At 36.0% G+C, this 8,107-nt stretch overlaps 1 pseudogene; it reads left to right on the top strand.

Annotated features, from left to right (window-relative positions):
- The first annotated feature begins 5,690 nt into the window (after positions 1 to 5,690).
- On the top strand, positions 5,691 to 7,961 carry LOC149200057 (bark storage protein B-like; annotated as a pseudogene).
- The last annotated feature ends 146 nt before the right edge of the window (positions 7,962 to 8,107 follow it).

Here is an 8,107-nt window from a genome sequence, read left to right as displayed (position 1 = left end):
GTAGGAATTTTGTTGTCCCATTGGTCTGTACTACAATGACGGAAACCCCAACATCTAAAAGTTGCAAAAATTGCACGATAGAAACCCCAACTATTGGATACGACAAGGCGTGATTAGTATTGTGGCAACATAAACCCAAATGATAGGATACAACACGATCTAATATGTATTGCTACAACAGAGACCCCAATTTTTGGATACTACAAGATCTGATGACCAATTAGGAAAAGAGAGGGAAATAGAGAAACAAAAAACTTTCAGGTGCTAGAGATTCTGATATATGTCAAGGGTCCAAAATAGTACTCAGCCTAATATTTTAGGGTGTTAACTAAGGAGGATCGACCGTGACCTTAGCCGTACCACTGAACTACCCTAGGCACATCCGAGTAATCTCCCCAAGTGTTGTTCTTGGTGTAGTGGAGCAACAAGGCGACTAAAAAAATATCTAGGATTTAGTTTCAGGGTAACCTTGGGGGCTTCCGATATACTATAGGTACGTGGAAGTGCAATCCATGTATAGGTGTTATCTGATGTGCTACTACTCGAAAGGGTACCAACAAGGGTTACAAGGGAGTCCAATAGACGTGACCACCTCTTTTCTTTCCTCTGTGTATGACTCCCTGACTGTGGGTTGATGCAAAAAATAATAGATATCTGTAGTTTAAAGACATTGGAACATGTCTATAGCATAAATTTGTTTTTTATAAAAAAAATTGTGCGGTTGGCCCAAGAAAGTGCTATGATACCACTTGTAACATGCTTGTCCGGTAGAAAATATCAAAAAAGCTAATATGCTAGTGATACCATAGAAAAATAACATAATGAGATGAGAACACCATAAATATTTTATTAATATCTACAGAATTACTATTCACTTGCCTCTTCGAGTGGGGAACGTCCAATAGAGTAGAGCTAAATTACAGAAGACAAGAGACGACAAGACTTTCCTTACAATCTTCAACAATATATAATTTCTTGAGACCTAAAACCCTAACTACTCATGGTCCCTTACATATTGCGAGTTAACCACTTTATTTATTAACTATAACCTGTTACAACTAATCATGGTATTGTTTTTAATGCAGGTCAACCACTTATAATACTTACAAGCTTTATTTATTAAACTAACTAATCATGACTCTTACAATGCCTCTTGGGTTTATTACATTAACAAAGGGGTTAGGATTGAACCCTAACATACTAGCACAAGGGTTTTATTGTTATGCTTTAAGGTTTTCAATCAATTCTGGGTATTGAGCTACGTCCCCTTCTATAAGTCTAGGTTATTTATTGTTCTGAGGAATTGGGTTTTTGCAATCTCAATTAGGATTTCCTTCAATTTGTTTTCATTTCGATATATTGGGTCATCGCTTATGTTGGTTAATTACTCTTAGCATTTTTTACATGATAGGTGGAGTCTATGGACTTTAAGCATTGTGCATCATGAGTGTGGTTTTAAAAATGTCACCATCGTTTTGAAGTTTCTAAGTCTACCAGTTAGAAACCCTCCATGCACTTTACTGATTTATTCCTACCTACTTGTTCTATTACTTAACAAGTTATTGACAATGTAAATACTGAAAATAAACACTAATGCATGCTCAACATATTACAAATCATCAACTGAAGGAAATAGAAACAAGCACACAAAATGAAACCGTTATTTTTTTACCAATGTCCCCGGAAAAATCTAATGCGAGAAAACCGATGTAGTTATCTGAGGGTTTTCTTATTAAGAAATTTCAGAGTACAATCTGGGTGCCAAATCTAGCTTACCCAATAGAGAATTTGCTTGGCAGTAGTACCTCTCAGTTTAAGACAAATGTCCCGACTGAAATCCTAGATAAACCTTCCGGTAGCTCCTCAGCTCCAATCTGCCCCAGAAACCCCAACGTCTGCCTTTTTGGACTACGTCAGCGTCTCTCTACCCAGCACTGGCCCTGTGTCACCCTGAATGGTCTTGTGTTAGCCTCAAGGGGCCCTGCGTTAGCCTTCCGGCCCTCAGCGTCAACAACACTCGCCATTCTGAAGCACTGCGTAGCTCCTAGCTGCCTCTGCGTGGCCCTGCGTGAGCCCTAGCTGCTAGTGTGTCACTTTCTCTGGCTCCTGCGTTGATCTTTCAACACTATCTCTGCCTCCCTGTCTCTCTGTACTCAATGTCCCTTAGCTACAACTCTGATCACTAATTCTATCTCTCTTAGCAAACCCCGCTCTAGAGAATAGAATGACTCATTATCTAGTGTGCTCTCCAAGTGACCCTCAAGCCTCCTCTTATACTTTTCTCGTTGACATATCAATGGCTGAGATTAAGTCTCTAAGCCATGGCTAAGATTAGATGTGGCTTGATCCATGTCTTTTGGACCATTCTAACACAATTTTATATTAATCCACATTAATATTTTAATTTCCCTAAGTTTAGACTTAGGGACTCCATTAAAAATATTAATTATTTTAATATCTCCTGAACTGTTTAGAATCTTCCCAAACCCTTTCTGGGTATTGGAGATATCATGTGCCCTAGCCTCTTCACCAAATTCTGTGGCTAGATCACATATGATGCTACAACAAATCAACACTGGGTTTATTCCATTAACAAAAGGGCTAGGATTGGACCCTAACATACTAGTGCGAGGGTTTTATTGTTATGCTTTAAGGTGTTCAATCAATTCTGGGTATTGAGCTATGTCCCCTTCTATAAGTCTAGGTTATTTATTGTTCTGAGGGATTGGGTTTTTGCAATCTCAATTAGGATTTCCTTCCATTTGTTTTCATTTCGATATACTGGGTCACCGCTTATGTTGGTTAATTTCTCTGAGTGTTGTTTACTAGATAGGTGGAGTCTGTGGACTTTAAGCATTGTGCATCATGAGTGTGGTTTTAAAAACGTCACCATGGTTATGCCCTTATTATATTGTAAAGTCTCCATTTCTTTTAGTATTAAACTTTGTTTGGGGTGCTGGGGGGATGACTTGTTACTATGTTGCCTTGTCAATCCTGATTTAGTGTGTAATCTCTATGCTATTTTAGTTGGCCCCGAACCTATCTTGGGTGGTTGGAATTACCCTCTAGCTTTAGCTACCACGCCTCCTCATCAAAAGGCAAACAAATCAAAGAGGGGGAGATGCCATGCTGGTCCTCAACATTGGAGACTCTTCGCTTGGGAATTTGTTGCATCATATTTTGACTCCGTCCCTCCAGAAATATGAAAGGAAATTCATCAACTAGAATCGTAGGACTTTATAGAACATCATTACTTTTCTAATTTGGAAATGGGAGGCAAGGGTTTACAGTGGCTCCCAAACTTAGGAAGGTTCAGGAAGAGGAGATTGTATTTTCTACATTCCCTCCCAGTTTACTAGCAATTGGATACTCTTCTTTGCATGATTTTAAGAGACAAACAAATGGACAATTATAAACTCTCTGTCGGGTTGGAGGATATTAAATGACTTCTAAGAAATATCCATTATTTCCTTGATGATATTGATGCTTTTCTGAGTAGGGTGGAAGGTTATGTGGTGTTGGACTCGGCTTTAGGGGACCTATCAGACCCTCATAGAGGCACTATTGATCCTCCTATTGATAATCCTCAAAATTTTACAGTTATCTCTTTAGATAAACCATAATGAATGCTTTTGAAATTTTTTATCTTCTCTCCAGGAGTATTTAAAGTATCATTTGTTCTTTATGTTTATGGTCAAGAAATACAATGATGGTATTGTGGGATAATACTTGGTTGGTCTTCAATGCCTATCTAGCCATAATTGCTCTTGCTCGTGGATTTTTCTCGTTGATCCTCATTGCCTCTCTTCTCACAATGGTTTTGATTCATGATTATTGCGTGACACTCGCTGGTTACATGCAACGACTTGGATACACTTCTTTATCCCTTCTTTTTGTTGGTTTCAAGTAAAGTCTAGTGGGTTGATTCACACTGCTCTCGTCTACAAGTTTCTTGTTTGGGTTTTGGAATTACTAACTTACGGTGTTGGTCTTTTTGGTTCTCACTTATACACCTGACTTATGTTTTGTTCGACGCTTAAGTTATTACGATCTAGTTTGCGGAAGAGCCAATGTCCTATGCCATGCATGTTGATGATCATTAGGGGCTTGATGCCACTATCTCTTACGAGGTTTGTATACTAGTTATCAATGTACAATATTTTATATTAATGGGAAGAAGTATTTTGTTCCAAAAGTTTATTCAGAAGTTGGAATTGGAGTTGTTATCATGAATAATAATTTAATTAAAAATAAAAAATAAAACCACTATTCAAATGATTAATTATTATAATTATAAATATTATCATTTTATTATCAAATTATAATTTTTTAAAAATAAATAAATAACATTTAAATTTATTTAAATTTTTAATTTATTAAATGTATAAAGATATTAATTTGTAATTATTTTATTATAGTGGTGAGTGTGTATATATTGGAATAAGATGCCATGATTTCTATTTAATTAGGAATAGTGATTAGCATAATAGTAGGGATTTAATCTCTATGCAATATTTTAGAATATTTTTAGTGATAGTCACATCTAAAAAGTTGAGATTAGATATTGGTCAATGGTATTTAACAAATTCTATTTACAAAGTGGAGATGAATCTCCATGACTAAGATTTTTGTTAAAGTACATATGTTTAACTTATATATTAATTTTTTTATAGTTAATAATAATAAATTAAAGTAAAGTTATAATTTACTTAATTTTCATGTGTTTTTTTCCCTTAAATCTTGACAATTTGAGATGTGTAATAAACTAAGTGTTTTGATGTTTGTCATGGATTGATACCTATCAATATTTACCAATTATTTAATTTATATGATTGGACAGCTATTATTTTGGAAAACTATATCTTCACGTGTAGAATTTTAATAAATTTATACTTAAAATGAATTTACACTAGCTTATTCATATATTTTTAATTTTATTTTTAATCAATTTATGGTTAAAATGAATTTACACTAGCTTATTCATCTATTTTTAATTTTAGTTGTCTTTAGTGCCACTTTTTGGAACTTTTCCCGTGGGTCTGGCAAGAAATTATTGAAATCACAAGTTTCGTAGTAATCCGTGCACAATCTAAGTGCCCTAAGGGTTTTTGAGGGTGGTGAATCCATATATACAGTCTAAAAACCAGTTTAAATAACACAAATAAAGATTTCACCTCAATTTTTTCTGCCCCGACACGGAAAAATAAAAAAATAAGACAACTCCTTTTTAATTTTAATTACGCCGTAAGGCGTTTCCCTCTGGGAAGAACTCCCTTATATGCCACCGTGTCCTATTTTCGACCATGATGTGTTAGACGATTAAAAGAAATTGTGTCGTTGGATCATATCTTCGAATTTTAATCAGCACTGGTTGAAACATCGACAACGGTATCATAACTGGCGAGGATTGCATCCGCGGCAGGTAAGGAACCCAAATCGGCAGCGGCGAGGATTTCATCCGCCGCAGGTAAGGAACCCAAATCGGCAGCGGCGACATCAACAGAGAATAAATGTGAGCAGAAATATAAATCTGCAGTTGCTGGAAGACAATATGCAACGGTTCATTTTTGGTTATTATCACGGACATCCATGGAAGCTCTTTTCTTATTCTTCTTGAACATTCCAACGCTGCGTAACTGTGCGCTTTTCTTCGCTTGCGTCATAGTAATTATGGTATCTCGCGAACCACGATGGCGGGAGGCAGTAAGTCTACTACGTGCCTGAAGAGGCTGATGGCTGATCTGAAGAAGCTGGAAGATGACGCCCCTGCAGGTCTTAGCGGATGTCCGCGAGAGGAAAATATTAGGATCTGGGATGCTATTATTTTCGGGTATGTATACTAGGGTTTCTGTAATTTTTTTCCGGTTCTAAAATAATTATTTTTCTCCTTCTAAAATTACGATTTATTTATATGCTCGTATTGCTGTAGATCCTAAAGAAATCTCTTAACGTTAAGAATGGTTTACAAAATCCCTTTTATTTTGTATTTTAATACTTCCTTTTGAAATGTCTGGAAGCCTTGTCATTTGCAGGTGGGGTTCCAGCGTTTTGCTGTGAGGGAATCCGACCTTTAATTTGCTCCATTTACCTCTTCTTTGGACTTTGTCAACAACTTTTTAATTTATTTTTGCAATTTCATTTTCTCGTCATTGAGTTTTGTGTTCTTTGCAAGTTGGGAAATTCATATCCAATGGATTTAACAATCTTTGCGAGAATTCCAGAAACCCTCCACCCACAGTTTATCTCTTCTATAATTCTTCTACATAGAGTTGTTTATATCTTTATATCTTTGAAGCTATTCATCATTCATGAAGCCCTAGACCTTTTGTTGCAGATTTTATATGCTCGTATTGCTGCAGATCTTAAAGAAATCTTTTAATGTTAAGGAGGGTTTACAAAATCCCTTTTATTTTCTCTTTTAGACTTCCTTTTGATCTTGTTTTCGTGAAGAGGGTAGACTTCAATTTTCCTGCTTCAAAGAGGGCTAGAGATGGCAGTGGTAATGAGTTTGGGTTATTTTTGTAGACTTTTTCACGTCATCTGTTTCTCTTTTATCGATTCAGAGCATTTTTTACAACGGTAGAATTTGTGTTTTCAATGTAATCTCAGTAGTGCCTACAATAAAGGGCATCTGTATAGCTCTTACTGTTATGGTGCGAACATCAATATGAATTTTGGGTATGTTTTCTGGTTTTTTTTCATGGTTATTCAATTGTCAAATTTGGTATCGGTTAAGTTTTCACGAACTGCTCTATTTTTCAGATATTCAAGTTTAATCAGAGGTCTCTGAAGTGAAAATTTCCTGTTAAAAAGGTAAAAAGCTTAGATCCCTTCACGTTTCGATCTTTTTGATAGTTTATTTTTTTTGAGTTTGTGGAGAAGTTCGAATACCTGAAACTTTGATTTGAACTTATCTCGGTAAAAAGTACAAGAAAAAAAATCATAGAATTATGCATCTTTGGACTGTGCCATATAATTGGGTTGTGAAAACAAAGATTTAGAAAAAAAAATTTACTTATTAAGTTGTGATTGAAAACTATCTTGTGATTGAATTTGTATGTGTTGGTTTAGAGATATGGAGATGGACCCAATGATGAACTTCCTCTGGAATCAAATGGAGATTACACACGACAATACGGGTACCTTCACTTTGCAAACTCCACAACTCCATCAAATCAGAATTCAAGCAACCTCCTTAATAATGTGTGGTATCAACCTGAGGAAGTTTTTCCAGTAAATGGAACTCCAGAGGTCAGGCAACATGCTTTTTGGGTGCCTGTGGATGAGCACTACTATCAGACTGCAAAGAGCCTTGAGGTATTTACTAGTTCTTTCAGGAAATGTATGTATGTATATATTTCTTTGTAATCAAGCAAGCCTCTATCAGATCTAATCTCATACAAGTATTGTTTAGATTTATCTTAATTTCCAAAAAAAAACACTCTACACTATCTGTGTTTTTATAATAAAATTTGTTGATAGTTCTGATTGTGTTTATTCAGACTCTGGAGTTGGAAGGATGTTTGAACTCAACAACTTGTCTGTCATATACTCCCAAGGTTGTTCTAGTAGAAAGAGGAGCGAGTGCAAACGTGTTTGTGGACAATGCAGCGTACATAAACATCCTCTATACCAAGTTCAATATAAGTCCCATGGACATGGAAAGTGCAGTTGTAGCACTGTTCTGCCTTCAACAAAGACTACCATTCATACAATAAGATCTCTTTCTGATTTGGCTGGAGGGGAAACTTCTGAACCTAATGAGGTTGCTGTCTTTTCTGGGCTGGCTAGCCAAAACGTTGTAACTGCTGTAATTCAATTTATCAAGTCTCTGTAACAATGATTCGTATTGCACTAACCTAGAAACCTTTCCCTATCCAAAGTTGCTTTGGATTATTGAAAAATTCATTTGAAGGGTAGTACGGAAGTCAATGAGATGGGGAGGCACAAGCATCGCTATTTTGTAAAGTCTCATTGTCGTGAGCGCAACTTAATTATAAATTTAGGTTCCTGGAGTGCCCAGCTGTAGAGTAGGGTTAATTGTCGACTTTGTTGATAAGTTGGTTTCCTTCTTAATTGAATTTAAGACACAGTTAAAAATATATTT

This window comes from Pinus tabuliformis, chromosome 2_1 (assembly GCF_031772625.1).
Source record: "Pinus tabuliformis cultivar Carrire ecotype Pingquan chromosome 2_1, CPIR1, whole genome shotgun sequence".
Taxonomy (NCBI): Eukaryota; Viridiplantae; Streptophyta; class Pinopsida; order Pinales; family Pinaceae; genus Pinus; species Pinus tabuliformis.
The sequence above is the reverse complement of the archived record's forward strand: the minus strand, read 5'-3'. Positions and strand labels throughout refer to the sequence as shown.